The sequence below is a fragment of the Centropristis striata genome, chromosome 11 (assembly GCF_030273125.1).
Source record: "Centropristis striata isolate RG_2023a ecotype Rhode Island chromosome 11, C.striata_1.0, whole genome shotgun sequence".
NCBI lineage: Eukaryota > Metazoa > Chordata > Actinopteri > Perciformes > Serranidae > Centropristis > Centropristis striata.
In genome coordinates, this window is record NC_081527.1 from 16,828,889 (window position 1) to 16,847,849 (window position 18,961).

The 18,961-nt window shown below is 37.4% G+C and overlaps 1 protein-coding gene across 1 annotated transcript in view; it reads right to left on the reverse strand.

The window, feature by feature from the left end:
* Positions 1-18,961, reverse strand: part of tnr (tenascin R (restrictin, janusin)) — a 206,913-nt gene that overhangs the window by 103,081 nt on the left and 84,871 nt on the right. The window contains exon 4 of the mRNA XM_059343993.1: positions 7,404-7,458. The gene's annotated coding sequence lies outside the window, so the exon portion shown is untranslated. The remainder of the gene's footprint in view (positions 1-7,403; positions 7,459-18,961) is intronic.

An 18,961-nucleotide genomic window follows, 5' to 3' on the forward strand; every position in this document is an offset into this window, starting at 1 on the left:
CAATCTCAGCAGTAAGGAAACCGCTATAAATAGAAAGAAAACACATCATGTTCAGGACAGTTCTTCTTTCTAAGTGTTAATTAGACATTTCTTTGGCATGGAACTATTTCAGGGGAGTCTTTGAAAAAGTGGATAGCATGGTGTGGCTGTGTGGTAATACTTGATTTTGGAGCATGTAGGGTGAAACTGTTCTTCTCCAAGTGATTTTTTTTTTTTAGCTCCAGTACATTTTTACCAAGATTTTCAAACCTCTGACAACAGATATGTTGCTGCTGCTGAACAACAGCTCATAGGACCTCTAAAGTCTGACTGGCCCTCTGACTGTTTACCCTCCTCCCCTCCAGGAGGCGCTACAGGTCCCTGCGCTCCAGAACCAGCAGGTTCAGGAACAACTTTTCCCCCTCAGCTGTCACCCTGCTGAACTCTACACAGAGGTGACCCACCTACTGTGACTGTAACTGCCCATATTAATGACTATTTATTATTATTATCCATACTGCGACTGCATATATAATTTATACATAGTGTATTTTTATGCATAACTCATATCACTGTATAGACTGCTGACACACGCACTGTCTAATGATATATTTAATAACTGTTTATAGTGTACAAATATAATGTTCATCCACCTGAAGTGCTGCTATACTGTACATTCTTTACTGTATATATTTCTATCACATATTCATTCACTGTATATATCCTATAGCATATTCGATTCATACCTGCACTATATTTATATACTCTGTTCATATGTACACACCCTTGCACTGTACTACTCTGCACTTCTGGTTAGATGCTAAACTGCATTTTGTTCTCCTAGTACTTGTTACTCTGTTCAATGACAATAAAGTTGAATCTAATCTAATCTAATTTACTTTTACTTCATACGTTTCACCCATGACTAAAAATGTAAACGTATCACTATTAGCAGTCACGATCCAACATAAATCCTCCCATGTCAGTTTGCTTGGCTAAAGATTTCCCTGGACCCCTAAAGCCCACACTATCCAGTCGATATCACTCACTCACCTCGCCTTTGTTCCACATACCACTTTGTCCTTTGCAATATTTTGTGCCCTGATTAACAATTCCAATTTGGATTTTTATTCCTGACCGATAGCTGACCCTCATTAACCAATCATTAACTGTTAACAGGCATGCAGACAACTGAATCCCAGTTCACCCGTTCAAGTGAGTTAAAGCTCGGACATACTGTACTGTGCATTCAATGTGTGGACAGCTGCCGGTTACAGCCACAATGTTGCTTGCATTGTCGTGGACACATTTAGCCATGCAGGTAGTCAGCCGTGTGCCTGTTTAGCATGCTAGGTGAGCAGAACGGATGGTTTAACCCGCCAATCCCTATCGATAAAGTGGCATCATGTGATAATAGCTTGTCAGCGCCATCCAGCAGTCAACTAAGAACCAGGAACTTAGCAGAAAAAAAGGGCTTAAAGCTCAACTCGCTAGTGCAGTAGCAACACCACAGATAACCTAGTGTACACACACAACTGACACATAGACACACGTATAAAATGCAACTTGCATTTTAAGCTCTCCAAGAAGCTATTACAATAAAACACACATTTAACTGATAGTATTAATCAGTTCAAATTCTTATTGTTGATTAACAGTTAATGGGTAGTTATTAAATCCCTAGTCCTGATTCACTTTGTGGTTACAATTTTCTAAAGTGAATCATATTTAATATCTATTTTTGTTGTTTTTTTCAAAGTTTTAGTGTAAATAGTGGATACACATACAGGTGCATCTCAATAAATTAGAATATCATGGAAAAGTCAATTTACAGTAGCTCAAGTCAAATACTTTTCAGAGGCCAACATTTCAATATCAAACATACTTTTAAAAATTTGGTCTTTTGTAATATTGCTTTTTTTGGGACACTAAATTTTAGGTCTTCATTAAATGTAAGTCATAATGATTATAATTAGAAGAAATACAATAAATTAAGACATGAAATGTTTCATTCTGTGTGTAATGGATCTATAAAATGTGTTATTTCCACTTTTTGAATTGAATTACTGACATACATAAACTTTTCTATGATATTCTACTCTATTGAGGTGCACCTATAGATCCATCTAGATTTTTAAGGAACAACCATTAGCTGCTGTGCCAATTTCTCTGTGTGGGATCAATAAAGTTTTGATTCAAAGCAATATGCATAGCATAACACCAACGTTAAGTAACAACTAGAACATTTAACATTTTTAATATAATTGTAAGTTTCATTTTATTAGAGTAAATCCATTAAAATGACTGTGATATTGATTTTGCTCTTAAATTTCTCATATTGCCTTGTCCCACCCTACCAAGACAAAAAACAAAAATGATTGTACTTGGAAATGTTGTTTGTAATGACAAAAAAAAAGGGGAAAAGCAGCGAGGATGAGATGCATAATCCGTCATATTCCAAAAGCTGTCAGGAAAAACGTCAGTGAAATCCTGACATCTTAACTCCCTCGATGTTCCTGCTGAAATCCGTCTGTCAGTGGAAGTTGAAAGAATTCACATTCAAAGATTTGAAAGTGGTTCTCCAGGGTCTGTCTGTCCTTGCGCAGCAGTTTATACTCTTCTGTAACGTTGTGTTTTATATGATTTCCTCTGTCGTGTATCCACAATGTTTACTCCCCACAGTGAAGACGCGCTCCCACACTACCGGCATATTACAGTCACAATGTAGCACTTTGCTTGACTGTGTGTGACAGTTCAGTCTCTGCAGACTATATTTGGGTGTGACGAACATTTACACGCTGGGGTTTTATTCACACTCTTTTCTAAATGCTAAATCCATCTGCACGTTGTATTTCTGAATCCTGTCACCCCGTTCGGATGTCTGATCAGATGCATCCAGACAAGGTTGTGCAGGAGACCTCTCTTCAGAATGAGGAGCTGTTTGTGTGCCGCTCTTCTAGATGCAGCACCGTCTCCTCGTGCTGCAGCCATAATCAGGACTGACACAGGCACACAGACCATAATCCCCATTGATTAGAAACCTGAGATCAAAGGCTTCCACTGCTGTCACTCTTACCTCTTGTCTCCACTCTGCAGCTTCTTTCTTTGCCTTTCTTGGTCCTTGCTCACTTCCGAATGTCCCTCATAAAGTTCACCTTTTCACGCTCCTAAATTCCCATCACCCACTTGCACGTCTTCTCATCCGCTGCACCTGTTTCAATAACTACTGTCTGTTGACATAGAGGCTTTCATTCTGCTAATAACCAGAAGCTAAGCTCAATCACAACACCGCTGTCAGAATAAACTGACTCATTCAGAGACAAATTTCCTTCTGCATGCTTGACCACATGATGCTTAGTAGTTTCGTAGATTCCAGATCATGGCTGGTGCTGCGGGTGACTCGCCATCTCATTTTTAATGACTGCAGGAGTAATGAAACTGTTTAATCAATATACGCTTCAAAAAAACAAAAAAACAACAGTGCCAAAAAATTGGCAGTGTCCATTTCACTTTGTGTTTTGCTTCGTGTCCTGCTTCATCTCCCTCCAATCTGCAATTCCCTCTCCTCTCTCAGCTACAATCAATGCTCTTCCATTAAGACAACAAAGATTTCATATCCCCAAACAGCTTCACCTCATTCATTCAATTCTTAATTCTCTTCTGTGGAAAATAAATCTATGAATATATTTGCAGACACACCGCTGCACTAGGATGTGCATTTTTGGTGTTAACCTCATATATTAAAGATCAAACCACTGCCAGAAAAAATCTCTGAGCCTCCAGCAAAACAGAGCACACACAGCATCACAATGTTACACAGTCAAACCGGCTCAAAGCTCCAGGTCATGGACTCACATCTGATGATTCAAAATGTACACAAGTTGTTGTGTTTGCTGCGATGGAACATTTTGTAAAAAGTAGAACAAACTGATCACGACTGTAGAGAAAAGGAGTCTCAACTAATGTGAGACTGCAAAAGTAGACTTGATTTCCTCTAAAGAACAAATATATAAAACTCTTTACTTTTTTAAATTTACAATATGCGACAGACTACATCAAAATATGTTGAGGTAATTATTATCCACATAATTGTGTCACAACAATGATTATAGAGCATAGACTGAGAGCTTCTCATCATAATCCTGTTTATACAACTAAAAGGTTTATTTTTATTATCCATCCAGAGAAAATGGTGCTTTGGAGTTTGTTACGTATCCTGAGGACACTCATTGATAATCACTGTTTCACAACTGAAATCTGTGTGGAATATCTTACCAGTCCAGTGTGTAAATAAGCACTTAGGTCGTGTACCTATTTTGTCAAATCCCAGGGCTGAAAATTTAATTAAGTGATGAAGATACCCTAGCTGTTTAACCCATGCATAATTAGGCAGAGGAGTGTAGCGTATTCCCACATCAGAGAGTGCAGATGAAGTGCCCGTATTATTATTAAGACTGAAGCGCATTCTGCAAGAAGCATTGCACATTAATATTACCACATTCAGATAGCGTCTAAATGACAGGTGTATTTTGACATGTATTTAAATACATGTCGACTGTATGAAAAGTATATACCAAAGGGAAATAGGCCAGTGGTTTAGGTGACTTTAGATAAATGTGTGTGTGTAAATCTCAACAACTCAAACCGACACAATTGCTCTTTGTAGGATTGTGATAAAAAGTAGTTTAAACAAAGACATATGCACTGTAACTTATTTTGATGCAAAAGCAACCAAATAAACCCAATCTGAGGAAAAAATGATATTGAGACCAAAGCCAGGACATTTCCATACCTGTAGTCCATGTTGTCAGAGTTTGGAGCATTTTCCCCTTGGTTCAGTTTATTTTCACACAGAAAATCCAAGTGAACCAAAATGCATCAGTACAAACCACAGAAGAACTTTCACTTCGCTTTGAGCAAGAAGAAGAACGTAACCAAGTTATCATTTGCTCATTATCTGGACAATATACCAAGAAAACTACACCAGCTGAATACACTTTGAGGAAATTTCCTGAAAATGTTTTACTGTTTCAACTTTGCAATAAGACATAATGTATAGGGATGGCACAATACCACTTTTTCAGATCCGATACAGCAACCTGCTGATACCGATAGCAATCAGATACTGTCTTTTTCCCTTAAACAAATAAGCTGTTTAAAGCTGAAAAATAATTCAGAGTCCACTTTGCTAAACCTGGCAACTGAAAAAAATCATGCTCAACTAAGCAACTACTCCCCTAAAGGAAGAAAAACATTGCCCGCAACAATACTTAATTATAACACTAAATGTTCCCATGACACATGCTGCTCACCTCTCTCTAAGGCAGGTCGCCCAAAGTTTAGTGAAGCATCTACCTAATACAGGTACATCTCAAAAAATTAGAATATCAAGAAAAAGTTCAATATTTTTTGTCAATCATTTCAGAAAGTTAAACTCATGCATTATATAGATTCATTACTCATAGAGTAAAATATTTCAAGACCGTTTTTCTTGTAATTTTGATGATTCTGGCTTAGAGATAATGAAAACCCAAAACTCAGTGTCTCAGAAAATTAGAATATTGTGAAAAAGTTCAATATTGGAGTCCACAGTCAGTGGTGATTTGGAGCCATGTCCTCTGCTGGTGTTGGTCCACTGTTTCTGAAGTCCACAGTCAACATAGCAGCCATCTACCAGGACATTTTAGAGCACGTCATGCTTCCACAAACTCTTTGGAGATGCTGATTTCATTTTCCAGCAGGACTTGGCACCTGCCCAAACTACCAAAGGTACCAAAAGCTGCTTCAATGACCATGGTGTTACTGTGCTGGACTGGCAAACCTACTCGGCTAACCTGAACCCCATTGAGAATTCATAGACTGTTGTCAAGAGGAAGCTGAGAGACATATTCTAATTTTCTGAGACAGAGTTTTGTGTTTTCATTATCTGTAAGCCATAATCATCAAAATTGTAAGAAATACAGGCTTGAAATATTTCACTCTATCTACATAATCTCTATCTATATAATATATGACTTTCACTTTCTGAAATAATTGACAAAAAATATTGAACTTTTTCACATTATTCACATTTTTTTTAGATGTACCTGTAGTTTACGCTTATGGATCAAATCGGATTATACTTTCTTTTCCTCCAATATCTGATCCAGTGATTTTTGGCCAATATCGGCCCGATACCGACACTGAATATCGGATCAGCGCAGTTGTTGCTATCTATTTTAGTACTTTGTTTGTTCGTTCCTATGCACCAATACACCATAGCAAAATTCTTGTATGTGAAAACCTACTTGGAATTAAAACTATTCTGATTCTGATTCTGAGCAGAAGAAGGGTGCTAATATTGACCATGTACTAAGACATGCTAACATAAACATTTTAAACTGTTAAAAAATGTTAAAACCCACCTACTACGGGAGCTGTTACCTTAAACTTGCACAGTACATCTGATAGCCAGGTCCAATCGAGGTCGGATCACATTCCCACCACAAACAAACCACTGCACTGTTTTAGGCCTGAACTGATGTCACCTCCTCTCAAGAATCTTGGTGCAGTTATTTTGGTCCACACTTGAGTGGGATTCCTGTATTCATATCTGCCCAAATGAATTGCACCAAGGGGGGTAAAATATTCAGATTTAACCAGACTAAAAAAGCGTATGTATAAAAACACCATTAGAGGCTCTCAGTCTGGCTTGATTGCTTGTGAACATTTGTTATAATTTGGGGCATTAGCCTCTTTGACCTTGAGGTTTGATCTATGGCATTAATGCACAAAAAATGACAGCTGTGAGTAATAATCATTAATCCCTTAGAGGACAAGTAGACAGTTGAAACAGAAATTAAAGAAGAAGAAAAAACTGCACAGAACTGCACAAGTCAGAGATGAGATTTTACTGAACACCAGGGAGAAGAAACAACCAACAGCTGATTACATGCTCTCTGGTGCATGTTTGCACTGGGTGACTGTTCTGTCAGTTTACTGAAACAATCCTTTTCGAGCCTGCATGTAAACAGTTGGTGACTCATTATCAGTTGGTCTACAGTCAGTTGTATTTGTCTTGGGTTGATGCTAAGCTTTAATCCCTTTGTCCAGACAGACGGACAGACGGATAGACAGAGGTGTGTGTGTGTGTGTGTGTCCATGTGACTGAGAAGTGACAATCCATTTGTGTTCCTATTAGACCGACAGTTATGGTGATGAATACATACATGGAAATTAGCCCAAGATGAGGGCTAATTGTCTGATTAGATGTGCTTCAGGTTGATAGATGCACAATAAGCCCATGCACATAAAGCAGTCATTAAGGAACATTAGACCATTAAATTGAACATTACACTATAGCCAGAGGGAAAAATATGGATGTTCATTAATGCGTCTCTACACGTAGGAGTGTGTCTGTGTTTGTGTGTGTGTGTGCGCCGTACCTTTTCTGTGAGCACTTTGTTCTCTTGTTGCCAGTCTCTCTCTCTGACTCTGCACCTGTCCGGGAGAAGAGAGAGATCAAATTAGCATTACACCAATTACACATTTCAACTGCTTTCTCGCTCACTTAAGAATAACGGCATTCCCTGGCAAGAATTTGAAATGCAAATTGCTTGGTGGTAAAGATGCTCATTGCTGCAGAGCCTCTAACATGGCACAAGGGTTCATTACACCCACATGCTACGCAAGAAGCTTCCAAACATACATTAAAGTATTCTATATATTACTTACAGCAGAGCTGTGTGTGTATCTGAAGCACCGAGTTATTGTTTATAATCAGCAGTGTAACTCAACATTTATATTCAAAGAGCAAACAAGCCTCCAATGCCTCTTTTATAACCATAAAGGAACAATGAGGCACTGCAGGAAAACTTAAAGCAAACACACACACACACACATGCAGTTATATACACACAAACAAAAGCACACACACAGGCTCAGAGAGGCATGAGTATGTACACTGTCTCCTGCTGAGAAAGAACGGGAACATATCGAAGCTCTTCTATCAACATAGAAAGAAGGAAAAGTACTCATTTGCTTTCCCTGTCTGGTGTGCTGCTGGGGTTTTTTTTTGTAGCAGCACACCTCCTGAGGCACACTAACTCTCTCTCTCTCTCTCACACACACACACACACACACACACACACACACACACACACACACACACGCCTACAACAACACAAAACCAAGCCCTGTTTGCTCTTGAGGGTGTCTCGCTCACCCTCAGAGAGATAAAATGACATGCTTTACTGGCCAGGGTTGTTTTCAGCTCAGAGGAATTGCAAATTCTCTGAAAATGGTGTCATTTTCACTTAGGCTTCCTCCAGCAAAGAAGGCTGATTAAATAAACAAAAGAACAGGGCTCCACTGTTAGTTCTTCAAACATAGTGAGGGGGAAAGATACTCATCTCTTCATTGGGGAAATCAACATGCTAATTCAGACTGTTTACACATTTGAGTATCTTTTTATAAATACGACAATGTATTCATTAGATATTTGATACTTTACATGCAATATGAGGCCTATTTTATTTAAAGTTTAAACTGCTGTAGACAACAAGCCAAGCAAACTAACAGGCAACCAACCTTTGCTTTCCAAAGCGACACAATAGAGCTTTGAAGAATTGTTTCATCTGTTGTTTCACTCAGCAGGATGAAACTGTTTGCTACTGTGTCCAAAACAGATGAATTTGACTATAACAAAAGGATACAAACTGTATCAATGTTTTTGGTAAGGTTTATGCACCAACTAGAATTAGTGCTATAGGGTTGCAACTAATGATTGCTGATTAATCTGTTGATTAGTGTCTCGATTAATCGATTAATTAACTGGTCTATAAAATGTCAGAAAATGCTGAAAAAGGTCCACCCAAATCTCAGAGTGCAAGGTGATGTATTCAAATGTCTGTTTATGGCATTTCAAAACCCAAAGATATTCAATTGAATATCATATACAACAGGAAAGTGTGAAATCTTCATATTTAAGAGGCTATAAACATACTTTTCCTGCACAATTTCTGCCATTTTTGCATGAAAGTCAAATAATTGTTGGAGCTCTAATTAAAACCTTGCAGTCAAGTTAGAGTTTACATTCATTTCTGAAAAGGTATTAAATGCATCTATTGGTGAAATGTGCTTCACACACACCTTCAGCCCAGAAGACCTGCTCAAAATTCAGTCATCAATTTAATTTATCAGATCAAATGTGAATTATTGTCACAATCTCGCCAATGGCCACAGGGAAGTTGACCTTTGACCTTTTGGGCTCAAATTGTCATATTAATTTGTGTGAAATGATGTCATAATTAACAGATTAATTCTTAAATTTGTGGACAAAAAGTTGTGTTTTGTGAGTTCACAGTGCCCTTTGACCATCTAATTAGTTCATCCTTAAGTTCATGAAGAAATGTATGCCAAATTTAAAGAAATTCTCTTCAAGGCTTCCTGAGGTATAATTTTCACGGCAATGTATGTACTGATGGAAGAAGAAACAACCCAGGGGCTGTCACCAGCGTGGAGGTATGAAAAATACTTGGCAAAGATATGAAAATGTAATGGGTTTGGTTAAGAAATGACTTGATTAAACCCGTGGTAGCTGTTTGTTTGTTTTTTGGTTACATTGGGAGAGCAAAACAAGGAAATTAGCAGCCTCCAAGTTCAAGTCACATTGTTGACCCCATCTTTCAACCTGACCTACTCAGAGGTTTTGCGGTGCAACCTTTGTTTGTGATGGACAACAATGATAATTTGCACTCATAATTGCAGTCAGAGGTCCTTGTCATGTCAACATTCATGTTGGATTAAACATTTTGAACAAATGACAAATACTTTTCTTTGCAAGCGCAGTCTTGTGTTCGACCATGCTGCTGTAAAATCTGACATTTTTGACCCATGACATGTGCTTCAAAATGAAATATTCAGTAATAAATAAAAGATTGTTTTAAGACTGCCATCAACTTTCCCTTTTCAAATGTAACAGTATTTTAGAGGTTTCAAGAAATTTTCTTCTGTAATTTTTTTCGCTAAACAAAACTTGTGCAAAACTTTCCGGGTACATGTTTTCAAAAGTACTTAGATACCACGATATGGAGATGCTGAGACATGGATGCATTATCCCATATTCTACAGTCATTCACTACAAACATTACAACAGGCATCTCAGAATGATTTGCATAACCATGCACACACAGATAAACACAGATTTTTCCTGTGACTTGTGAATGCTGTCCCACTGAGAGAGGAGAAAGTTACAGATGATCCCATTTCCTTCCTCAGACAGCTTTGTAGTGGTGAGAGCAACACAGAGGGGTGCTTTTCAATGTAAATCATATTGTGTTCCTTCAGTTTATTCACCGGCCCAGCAGCCACTGAAAAATGCTGCTATTGCACAAAATCTGAGCATACAGTACATAAGAAAACATCAGACAACAGAAGTAAATGTGTATATAAATAATTTGCATTCCTCCACATTGGTTTGAACTGAACCAAAAAATAGCTAGTACGTTTTTTTACACAAGGTGGTAAGAATAGATTACGTGTAAGTGTAAGTGTGTTGTTCTAAATAAAACAGAATGGAAATCTTATTTTTGGCTTACCGGTCTCGTGAAGTTTTACAATTCACACAGTGAGGTGTGAAGGAGAATGAAAAAAAGGATTTAGTGTTCTTGGCTTACTGGTTTGTTTTACAGCTCTCATATGCTGCAGATTTTTTTTGTCTATTCTTATAAGCAATGGGTTTAATACAATTACAGATTTACAGCACATACAGTTAGGCAAGATAAGTTCAGAGGCATGGAATTAATGTTATCATTATGGAGTGAACCTTAATCAATTTATATTGGAAAAAATTGTTCAATTCAAGCATTTTTATTTGACTTGTATTGAGCATCCTCGGAAACTTCTCCATTTACAGATCAACACTGATTTAGTGGACTTTAATGAAACAGCCCCAAAGAAGGGCAACAATTAAAAGACTTACCAGAAAATACTAAATATTGTAATATAAATATAATTTACAACAGCAAATATATTTTGAAAGAAACATACTGCAAACGGGATAACTAGAAACAATGTGTTTATAATGACTTCACGAAAAAGTTGATTCACAGTGTAGATTATTAATTAATTAAACCAAAAAGATCTCCAACCTAAACGATAGAATAGACTGTTTGTCAATATCCCACTCAGACTCATATGAGCGTTTGTCAAAATGAGCATTTCATGGCTCACGGTACCGCAGAGCGTTCTAAAAACAGCAAACACGTACGGTTCGCGGTTGTAGAAAAATAAGGCTGCAGTTTCTGTGAATTTAGGCTACAAAACCACTGATCCAGGTGCAGGGCAAAAACACTTCCTGGTAAGGCGTTATAAAAGACAGTTTAAACAGTAAATAAATGTACGTAAATGTAAGTTATGTTACGTAAAGAATATAAGTTATGTAAAAAGTAATTTACTTTTGATGTCACACGGGACACGAACCTTGTTGTCCTGGGTAAAGTCTGCTATCAATTCGCCATTCAAACTCCACATCGCTGTCGATCTTTACTAAAGCGTCTTCAAGATGGTGCAGAGGACAGTCTAAAACGTAACTGTGAGTCATATCTTGCACATGCACATATTCTGTACATGCCTTCTATTGTCGTTTTTGAGGGGAGACCAGTCTCAATTAAACCGTCCATTAGAGGTTTCAAGATTTACATCACACTTGTATAAGTTGCAAACTGAACCATGAGGAAATCATGCTCTTACATATTCATCTAGAACTCAGATTTAAGGTGAGCACAGAGAAACAGCCTCCTGTCACTTACATCATCCCGCACAGTGAAGATTAAGCACCAAAGTGAAGTAACAATAAGCAGGAAAGTATGGCATCTTGACAGGCTTAGAACATTTTTAATACAATATAATTGCATATAATGCCTTTGAATCTCCCACATCCAATACTTCAAGCAGATTTAGAGAGAACCTCGAGTGGTTTCAAAGTGTCTGGAGAATTAGCTTTATTTGGGTTTCTTATTTTCTTTTGAACTTACATCTAAAAACCAAATAGACCATAATGTATATTATTGTCTATATTCCTAAACCTCAACATTATTCTACACCAAAGCTTCCTGAGCCACTACATAAATCATATTGGTTTATTGAATTGAGAAAGTATGAAATATCTCAGATGATAGATAGTTGGTATTTAGTCCATATGGCCCACAGCCATCAGTAAGTTTTATTGTGTGTGTGTGTGTGTGTGTGTGTGTGTGTGTGTGTGTGTGTGTGTGTGTGTGTGTGCCTGTGTGTGAGAGAGAGAGAGAGAGAGAGAGAGAGGAAAAAAATAAATTGAGAGGCAGAGACACAGATTGAAAGAAACTTCTCTTTTCTCATTCCTCCTCCTCCTCTCTCTCTCTCACTCTCACTCTCTCTCTCTCTCACACACACACACACACACACACACACACACACACTAAAGTACCCTACAGTAACTTTGGGTCTTGTGTGTGTAAATTAGGCTCGTCTCTAAGTGTGCAATGCCTTATCAGTGGATGATACCATTTCCGTTGTGTTGATGCAGCAGATGGATTCCCTCCCGCTAACAATTCATCACCTGCCACACTAAGACCTGCCTTCGCCCCCTTTACAGCAGTGAAAAATGGGCTTCGGACCATCTTTTTCCTCAAGAAAATAAAAGTCGTTTACTGCGTCATCAAACAGGTCTCATCCCATGGCGCCTACTGGAGATTCTGAGTGGAAAAAGTTTTTTTTTTTTATTTTGTGTTTCACAGCACAACGAGCCATATGGCAAAGGGGGATACTTAAAAAAGTGCTATGATCATCAGTGGACAGGGAAGAAACACAAAGAAGAATGGTGAGAAAACTTCTTCAATCCAAGTTAACATGAGAGAAGGAGAAGGTTTACTCATGATAAAAATAATTAGCCTGGACTACTTAATTCGATACAAATATTCATTTTATCAGCATATACAATTGCAGGAATAAAAAACAAACATATTGGTTGAATTATGACTATGAGTACTGTTTTACTACTTTTTTAATTATGACTATGATTACTATGAGTAGGATTTAAATACTGTTACACACTTCTTGTCATAAAGAGTCTATACTTTGTGTGTGTGTGTGTCATAGTTATTGTGCCTTTAAGTGTTTCTTTGTTTTTTTCTATTACCATGCACCAATTAAAAACCTTTGCTTGACCTTTAAATTTTGATGACAACATAAACAAACATGATGAAAACAAAAAGCATTTGTAGATTTGTTTACAGAGTTGACGTCCTTTCACTGAACTGCCGTCAACACGTCTTAAAATATTCCATGCATAATTATTTACATGATAAAGAGGGATTTAATTTAGAAAAACAACATTCATAACTCACACCAACAGTGATGAGGGCAAAGGGACAAACTTATTATTTTTCTCTGTCTACCGAGGTAATTAGTCAACTGTTGAATATCGGTAGATGTGTTTCAAATGCCGGGGTTGATTTAAAAACTGCTCCGCTGTGTCAGTAAAAATAATGAAGCCAATGCTGTTAGTGACACGGTTAGTGCAATGAGCTCATTTATGGGAGTGAGGGTGGCTGAAAATGAGACATTTGTTATCTTTGCAGAGCAGTTAATGAAATTCTTAGTTAACTACACATACAAGAATGTGACTGCTGTTACTAAACGCCTGTGTGAATTAAAACTTCAGGGATGTGAGAAAAACTTTTATTAGGAGGTTTAAGTTTAGCATGTGAAGTATTTCAGCGTTGTAAAACACATTCAGTTTGACCGGGTCTGTTTAGGTGAGGGTTCCCTGCAGTCACAGACACCTCGTCTGACACACGTTTATTAAATATTAATATTAGGCCTCAGGGACAAGGAGCAGAGGAGCTACATCACACAGCGGACGCCACATATTTAATGAGAGGTGAGCCTTAAGACCACCATCTGATGATTAAGTTGATCAGGATCTATGTGATTCAGCTCAGGAGGTGACAGTGATGGATCAATCACACTGTGCATACATTAATGTATTAATAATAGTAAAAAAAGCTTGTCTCAGTGTCTGAAAAGCAGAGGCAAAGGAGAGTCCAATCAAGATTTCTTCTCATAGTTTCTTAACCCATTAGTGTTCCTTTTTGCCAATTTTTAAAGAGGGTTAAGATAACTTATTTTAAAGGCTAGAGAAAAGATATGAAACTATATGAAACAAGATGGTATAAGCAAATATGGTAATGGTAAATAAACGAATAAATAAATAAATAAATAAGGGACTACAGATGAAATTTAGCTTGTAGCTAATTCTGGTACGGCTGAGAGTCATGCACTGTCCCTGTTAAATAAACTAATAAATAATAAGGAATCCATTGGGACCAACAATGTCATGATATCGTGTTCTCAAGTTTAATTTTAGCGAGGGAAAAACTAGAATGGCAGTTTTCAAAACGGTTCCTTGACCTTTGACCTCAAGTTATTTAATGGTCTACGAGTCTCTTCTTTGCCCATTCAATGCTTATTCCATTCATAATGTTCTAACCCTTATAGACTATATAATAAACCTTTATATTATAAGTTTATTAATTCATACATTTTTATTACAGATTTATTACTAAATCAACTTGACGCACAGTGGGAAAATGAGTGAATATCTAACGTTGTGCATGATTACAATTGTTTGATCCACTGAGTCTAATTTCTTCTGGCACAAATCATACTTTGATGTGATCCAATCAAGTGTTTGAGTGTGTTTATGTGTGCATATCACTGCACATGCAAATGCTTTCTATAGCTTATACATGTTCCCGAAGTTTGTTTAATTCAGTATGCTTTGAAGTGGCTTTTTTAACACTGCGTGGAAAAAGCAATGTCTCAGCAATATTCATTCATAATCCTTCACTGCTTATCCGCAGAGACAGACAATCAGGCTCTCATTCACACCTACGGGCAATTTAGAGTCACCGATTACAGTGGAGTAATGGTTTTTTTTAAGAACTGTAAAAAAATACTGTTTTGGCTGATTTTGATTGGCTGACATCATTTACAGACATTTTTTACAGTGTGGGAGGAAGCTCGAGTACCCGGTGAGAACCCTCGCTGACACGTGGAGAACATGCAAACTCCACAAAGAAGAGTAGCAGGCCAGAGTCGAACTGGCGAGCCTCTAGCTGTAAGGCAAGAGTGCTAACCACAACACACCCACAGCCCCACCCCCCTCCGTGGATGTTTAGTGTGTGGTTGTGCTAAAGAGAGTGAGGAATAAGAATAGAGCTTTTTATGACACAAACAAACAAAACGACAAACATGTAGAAGAAGAATGCCCTTAAAAGCAGCATGTTATTTATACGTCTTTCCACAAGATCACTTTGCGGCTGTCTCAGTTCAGCAACATGTTCCACCAGTAGAGACTGACCCCTGGTGGCATGTGTTATGCACTACAACACATCACCTAAATACATCCTCTTCTTATTAGTTGGATAGAAGGAGAAGTTGACTTTCTGTATTTTCGACAGTTTAAAATTCTAAATACCCTGGTGTAATTCCCAAAAACTAAGCAAGTCTAGGTATTGCTTCACTAAATCCATAAAATAAGGATGCTACATTTGTATATACACACATACAGTAGACGCAGAAATACACAAAACCCCACAGGCAGACACAGAGCAGACCGCAGGTCGTCTGAATCACTGGGCCTTCATGTTAGACTGTTAATTATGACAGTAATCGATCCCGCAGAGACGGGTAGGGATACACACACAAGGTGACAGGCAGCTTGAGAGAAAGTCAACAGGAGTATATGCAGAATAAGTAAATGAGCGGGGGAGTTGATCCACAGGCAATCTGATGAATCAGCACGTCAAACAAAACAACAAATTAAAAGCCCATAAATCAATGTTTTAGCAACACAGGTTACAAAGTAAAAGCCTTGGAGTGGAGATCGATAAAATAAAGCACACAGGCACTGAGGTAAAGGCAGATCTATATTAATCCAACTTCCATCATTTACATGAAATAGTTCTGATTTAATTTATTTATTGTGTCATATCAAATAACACTGTCATTACACAAGCTAACAAATGAATGTCACTCATCCTTGAGTTGCAACAATACCCAAGCCAGCATTCTTTATCCCTATGGGTGTATGGATATGACAGCAATTAGTCACCATAACTGAGGCTTGTCAGAGCTGTAGGAAAAATGATTTTGGCCAATCAGATTGTTGAAGAGTGTGAGGAAATTAAGTATGACATAATTTCCATACAAGTGAAATGAGTCACTTAATGCTACATAATCTACTTGAAGTCCACTTTACGAACAAATCAGTTCACTGAAACTGGAGATTTTCTCTGTGTCCCGTTCAGGGGACCAAGACATTTTTGCAGCAGTGAAAGGACTCACCACACTGACAACAACCACTTTTCATTTCTTTTTGTCTCTTTTCTTTTTCTCTTTTCTTCCCAGGCTCTTAAGTCCCTGCTCTTTAAAGTGCTTTATATCACTGAGTGAGACAGAGGTCAATACACCAGTTATTTAAGTTGTCACACCAACTCAAGATACCTTTTGTGCAGGTAAATACTTAAGATGAAAAGCTACATTTATCTTTTCACTGTCAAGATGTCATAAAAAATGTAGGACTTAACGTGAAGTATGTGACATTTAATAGTTTGGGGGTTTTCGGGCCTATTAAGTTTAGAAATAAGACTCTGCATTTAAACCTGCACGCCTCCTTGTTCCTGCTGCTTTGAATGTGAAATCAATTATATCCATTCTGAAAATAACAATGAATAAACACGGTCCTGTCATCATCATTTGTGTGTTGCTTGTTGGATAATTGTTACACTGTGAAATTTGATAAACAACTTATAAGAATTGCTTGTACAGAAATAGATTTTTTAGAGTTCTGTGTAACAATATTGATTTTTTTTATTTTATTTGAAATTATGGCCTTCTTGTTTTTCCCACTTGACATTTTCTACATGTAATACATGGTCGCCCATAAAGTTGGAATATATTTGTTTTCAGACAAAATCCCCTGTTAATTGCGGTTTCATTCTCATTGTGATATGTTTGGAAGAGATTGATTAATGACGTTTTGAGAAGAAACATACTTTATCTGTCAAGAATCAATCACATTTTCACAATCATTTCATAAAAAGAGGTAAAAAATATTTTATTCCAACTTTATGGGAGACCATGTAAATACTCATTTCAATTATTTGTTGGGACACAATGTTGTCAAAAAGCATGCTTAAATAACAGTCAGTGAATTTCCATCCACCATTTATTTGCAATTCAATTTGCATATTTAAAGGTCCAAGTAAAAACACAAGAAAATAAAATAAAAAGTCAAAATGTCACAAAAACATTCCTGCACTTGGCTGCAGTAGAACATTTGGTTTATCAATAAAAAAAACAAAGTGTGACTAAGTGTGCAATTAAATGGAAACAGGCATAGGGGATAAATCATGACCTCCATGATATCAGTGTTTAATCATAGGTATCCCCCTGAATATGTCAGATGAATAAAATGTTTATAGTATTACACTACTCATTTTATAAGTTTAATCACATTTTTTCCCTAAAATTAATTAAGCTGCTCAACAAGTACCCCCTGGCAACAGCAGATGTAACCCCTGTACAAGTACCTCTGGCTGGGAATCAATGACTTAAACATTAACAACAGACAAGCTTCACTGGGGAGATGAAAACTGATTAAATCTGATCTGTGTGAAGTCCTCAAATCAATGCAACCCAGATCCAGAAATAATTGTGACACTGTGAAAAACGACAAAGATATCTACTGCTCAAAGTGGGAAACTCTTTTCTACTTCTGAATTTGCTTCATTCTGTTTTTATTACGTTTACACAGCATCACAATTTTTTTTAGGATACAAGAAACAAATGTAATTTTCCACACGTTGTATGAGATTTGACTGGCACTCTTTTTATGAGATCATCTCATTACGCCACATCAGTTCATCTCAATACATGAAACTCCTAATATTCGCATAACAGCAATGAAAGGAAAGCATTATTTCACATTGTCTTTTGCCAATTTCATGGAAATGTAGTCAAAAAATGTGTGCAACATGTGGAAAATGAATTAAACTTCTAAAAATGGACAAGCAGAACAAATACAGAATTTTTTACTTGTATTAAAGCTTATGTCAAATTAGTTTGGAAAAAAATGTATATGCACACTACCACCTTTTTAAAAATAGTATACAAAGCACTGCACAAAGGGTTTGTGTCTTTGTATTTGAACCATTCCCTGTTTGCAGAGAGAAAAATAAGGAGTGTCATTTTGCTCTCTTTGGCTGCACCAGCACAGTAACACACATTGCTCGTCCAGTCGCCCACAGACACTGCATATTACACACGAAATCCCCGCTGCCCTCCACCACTCTCTCTTAATCTATCTCTCTTGTGCACACACACACACACAGACACACACACACTCATCAGCCTTTAAAGACAGCACAGTCCTGGTCAGAGCAGAGGTTAGAGCTGCAGGTCTGGCCGTGGATATCCAGCAGGATGACTGGGATTGTGAAGGGAGCGTGAGAGAGAGGCGGAGAGCACCCCTCAATCAATTTCTATTGAATCTCACTCCAGTGGGAACATGATAAGCGATAAAGACCTCGGGGATATAACAAGCCTGTGCATTTCTTTAGATGTGAAGGAAAACAGCCAACTGGGCTTACACTAAATGCTGAAATTGCTTCAAAGTACTCCACAATCTGGCAGATGGAGCCTTTGTCAAATAAAGATTGTATATATGAGATTTCTTTTTTATCTGCTAATAATGATATTAATTCATTTTATACTTTTAAATTATACTTAGCTTGTCATGAACTCAAAAAGACCCGTATAATGCACACAGCCATACCCTTGTTATGCCCTTGATAACATTAGGATGTATATTATTTTAACATTGCCCCATTTGGTGCCATTTTTCCTCACAGAACATTTATAAGAGCAGTGAGAAAGAAGGAAAAAATGTTAAATTAGA